The sequence below is a fragment of the Schistocerca gregaria genome, unplaced genomic scaffold (assembly GCF_023897955.1).
Source record: "Schistocerca gregaria isolate iqSchGreg1 unplaced genomic scaffold, iqSchGreg1.2 ptg000156l, whole genome shotgun sequence".
NCBI lineage: Eukaryota > Metazoa > Arthropoda > Insecta > Orthoptera > Acrididae > Schistocerca > Schistocerca gregaria.
This window is the reverse complement of record NW_026061720.1, coordinates 6272414-6277398: the sequence shown is the minus strand read 5'-3', so window position 1 is coordinate 6277398 and position 4985 is coordinate 6272414.

Here is a 4985-nt window from a genome sequence, read left to right as displayed (position 1 = left end):
ATTGAATACAACAGTCACCATGCGCACTTTATTCCATGGGAGTAATGTCTCTAACAGCGTACGCTTTGATCGTTCCCTGGGAGACCAGTAGTAGTTTCCGATGCACATCTGGAAGCATTCTGTAATCTGCGGAGTATCAGAGTGCTGATGAAACACAGAAATTGCATCGGGATTGAATACAACGGTCACCATGCGCACTTTCCTCCATGTTAGTAATGTCTCTAACAGTCTACGCTTTGATCGTTCCCTGGGAGACCAGTAGTAGTTTCCGATGCACATCTGGAGGCATTCTGTAATCTGTGGAATATCGGAGTGTTGATGAAACACAGAAATTGCATCGGGATTGAATACAACAGTCACCATGCGCACTTTCCTCCATGGGAGTAATGTCTCAAATAGTCTACAATTGGATTTTTTCCCTGGAAGACCAGCAGTACTTTCCGATGCACATCTGGTGGCATTCTGTAATCTGTGGACCATCAGACTGTTGATGAAACACAGAAATTGCATCGGGATTGAATACAACAGTCACCATGCGCACTTTCCTTCACGGGAGTAATGTCTCAAACAGTCTACGCTTTGATCGTTCGCTGGAGGACCAGTAGTAGTTTCCGATGCACATCTGGAGGCATTCTGTAATCTGTGGACCTTCAAAGTGTTGACAAAACACATAAATTGCATCGGGATTGAATACAACAACCTCCATGCGCACTTTCCTCCATGTTAGTAATGTCTCAAACAGTCTACGCTTTGATCGTTCCCTATAAGACCAGTGGTAGTTTCCGATGCACATCTGGAGGCATTCTGTAATATGTGGGCTATCAGAGTGTTGATGAAACACAGAAATTGCATTGGGATTAAATACAACAGTCACCATGCGTACTTTCCTGCATGGGAGTAATGTCTCTTACAGTCTAGGCTTTGATCGTTCCCTGGAAGACCAGTAGTAGCTTCCGATGCACATCTGGAGGCATTCTGAAATCTGTGGACTAACTGAGTGTTGATGAAACACAGAAATTGCATCGGGATTGAATACAACAGTCACCATGCGCACTTTCCTCCATGTTAGTTATGTTTCTAACAGTCTACGCTTTGATCGTTCCCTGGGAGACCAGTAGTAGTTTCCGATGCACATCTGGTGGCATTCTGTAAGCTGTGTAGTATCAGAGTGTTGATGAAACACAGAAATTGCATCGGGATTGAATACAACAGTCACCGTACGCACTTTCCTCCATGGGCGTAATGTCTCAAATAGTCTACAATTTGATTGTTCCCTGGAAGACCAGCTGTAGTTTCCGATGCACATCTGGTGGCATTCTGTATTCTGTGGACCTTCAAAGTGTTGACAAAACACAGAAATTGCATCGGGATTGAATACAACAATCTCCATGCGCACTTTCCTCCACGTTAGTAATGTCTCAAACAGTCTACGCTTTGATCGTTCCCTATAAGACCAGTGGTAGTTTCCGATGCACATCTGGGGGCATTCTGTAATATGTGGGCTATCAGAGTGTTGATGAAACACAGAAATTGCATTGGGATTGAATACAACAGTCACCATGCCTTCTTTCCTGCATGGGAGCAATGTCTCTAACAGTCTACGCTTTGATCGTTCCCTGGCAGACCAGTGGTAGTTTCCGATGCACATCTGGAGGCATTCTGTAATCTATGGACTATCAGAGTGTTGATGAAACACACAAATTGCATAGGGATTGAATACAACAGTCACCATGCGCACTTTTCTCCAAGGGAGTAATGTCTCAAATAGTCTACAATTGGATTGTTCACTGGAAGACCAGCAGTAGTTTCCGATGCACATCTGGTGGCATTCTGTAATCTGTGGACTATCACAGTGTTGATGAGACACAGAAATTGCATCGGGATTGAATACAACAGTCACCATGCGCACTTTCCTTCACGGGAGTAATGTCTCAAACAGTCTACGCTTTGATCGTTCGCTGGAGGACCAGTAGTAGTTTCCGATGCACATCTGGAGGCATTCTGTAATCTGTTCACTATCAGAGTTGGTGAAACACAGAAATTGCAACGGGATTGAATACAATGGTCACGATGCGCACTTTCCTCCATGGGAAAAGGTCTCAAACAGTCTAAGCTTTGTTCGTACCCTTAAAGACCAGTAGTAGTTTCCGATGCACATCTGGAGGCATTCTGTAATCTGTGGACAGTCAGAGTGTTAATGAAACACAGAAAATGCATCGGGATTGAATACAACAATCACCATGCGCACTTTATTCCATGGGAGTAATGTCTCTAACAGCCTACGCTTTGATCGTTCCCTGGGAGACCAGTAGTAGTTTCCGATGCACATCTGGAGGCATTCAGTAATCTGTGGATTATCAGAGTGTTGATGAAACACAGAAATTGCATCGGGATTGAATACAACAGTCACCATGCGCACTTTCCACCATGTTAGTAATGTCTCTAACAGTCTACGCTTTGATCGTTCCCTGGGAGACCAGTAGTAGTTTCCGATGCACATCTTGAGGCATTCTGTAATCTGTGGAGTATCAGAGCGTTGATGAAACACAGAAATTGCATCGGGATTGAATACAACAGTCACCATGCGCACTTTCCTCCATGGGATTAATGTCTCATATAGTCTACAATTGGATTGTTCCCTGAAAGACCAGTAGTAGTTTCCGAAGCACATCTGGAGGCATTCTGTAATCTGTGGAGTATCAGAGTGTTGATGAAACACAGAAATTGCATCGGGATTGAATACAACAGTCACCATGGGCACTTTCCTTCACGGGAGTAATGTCTCAAACAGTCTACGCTTTGATCGTTCGCTGGGGGACCAGTAGTAGTTTCCGATGCACATCTGGAGGAATTCTGTAATCTGCGGACCTTCAAAGTGTTGACAAAACACAGAAATTGCATCGGGATTGAATACAACAATCTCCATGCGCACTTTCCTCCACGTTTGTAATGTCTCAAACAGTCTACGCTTTGATCGTTCCCTATAAGACCAGTGGTAGTTTCCGATGCACATCTGGAGGCATTCTGTAATATGTGGGCTATCAGATTGTTGATGAAACACAGAAATTGCATTGGGATTGAATACAACAGTCACCATGCCTTCTTTCCTGCATGGGAGTAATGTCTCTAACAGTCTACGCTTTGATCGTTCCCTGGCAGACCAGTGGTAGTTTCCGATGCACATCTGGAGGCATTCTGTAATCTGTGGACTATCAGTGTGTTGATGAAACACACGAATTGCATAGGGATTGAATACAACAGTCACCATGCGCACTTTTCTCCAAGGGAGTAATGTCTCAAATAGTCTACAATTGGATTGTTCCCTGGAAGACCTGCAGTAGTTTCCGATGCACATCTGGTGGCATTCTGTAATCTGTGGACTATCACAGTGTTGATGAAACACAGAAATTGCATCGGGATTGAATACAACAGTCACCATGCGCACTTTCCTTCACGGGAGTAATGTCTCAAACAGTCTACGCTTTGATCGTTCGCTGGAGGACCAGTTGTAGATACCGATGCACATCAGGAGGCATTCTGTAAACTGTGGACTATCTGAGTGTTGATGAAACACAGAAATTGCATCGGGTTTGAATACAATGGTCACGATGCGCACTTTCCTCCATGGGAAAAGGTCTCAAACAGTCTACGCTTTGTTCGTACCCTTAAAGACCAGTAGTAGTTTCCGATGCACATCTGGAGGCATTCTGTAATCTGTGGACTGTCAGAGTGTTAATGAAACACAGAAAATGCATCGGGATTGAATACAACACACACCATGCGCACTTTATTCCATGGGAGTAATGTCTCTAACAGCCTACGCTTTGATCGTTCCCTGCGAGACCAGTAGTAGTTTCCGATGCACATCCGGAGGCATTCTGTAATCTGTTGAGTATCAGAGTGTTGATGAAACACAGAAATTGCATCGGGATTGAATACAACAGTCACCTTGCGCACTTTCCTCCATGTTAGTAATGTCTCTAACAGTCTTCTCTTTGATCGTTCCCTGGGAGATCAGTAGTAGTTTCCGATGCACATCTGGAGGCATTCTGTAATCTGTGGAGTATCAGAGTGTTGATGAAACACAGAAATTGCATCAGGATTGAATACAACAGTCACCATGCGAACTTTCCTCCATGGGAGTAATGTCTCAAATAGTCTACAATTTGATTGTTCCCTGGAAGACCAGCAGTAGTTTCCGATGCACATCTGGTGGCATTCTGTAATCTGTGGACTATCACAGTGTTGATGAAACACAGAAATTGCATCGGGATTGAATACAACTGTCACCATGTGCACTTTCCTTCACGGGAGTAATGTCTCAAACAGTCTACGCTTTGATCGTTCGCTGGGGGACCAGTAGTAGATTCCGATGCACATCTGGAGGCATTCTGTAATCTGTGGACCTTCAAAGTGTTGACAAAACACAGAAATTGCTTCGGGATTGAATACAACAATCTCCATGCGCACTTTCCTTCATGTTAGTAATGTCTCAAACAGTCTACGCTTTGATCGTTCCCTATAAGAACAGTGGCAGTTTCCGATGCACATCTGGAGCATTCTGTAATATGTGGGCTATCAAAGTGTTGATGAAACACAGAAATTGCATCGGGATTGAATATAACAGTCACCATGCGCACTTCCCTCCATGGGAGTAATGTCTCAAACAGTGTACGCTTTGATCGTCCCCTGGAAGACCAGGAGTAGCTTCCGATGCACATCTGGAGGCATTCTGAAATCTGTGGACTAACTGAGTGTCTATGAAACACAGAAATTGCATCGGGATTGAATACACAGTCACCATGCGCACTTTCCTCCATGGGAGTAATGTCTCAAATAGTCTACAATTTGATTGTTCCCTGGAAGACCAGCAGTAGTTTCCGATGCACATCTGGTGGCATTCTGTAATGTGTGGACTATCAGAGTGATAATGAAACACAGAAATTGCATCGGGATTGAAACAACAGTCACCATGCGCACTTTCC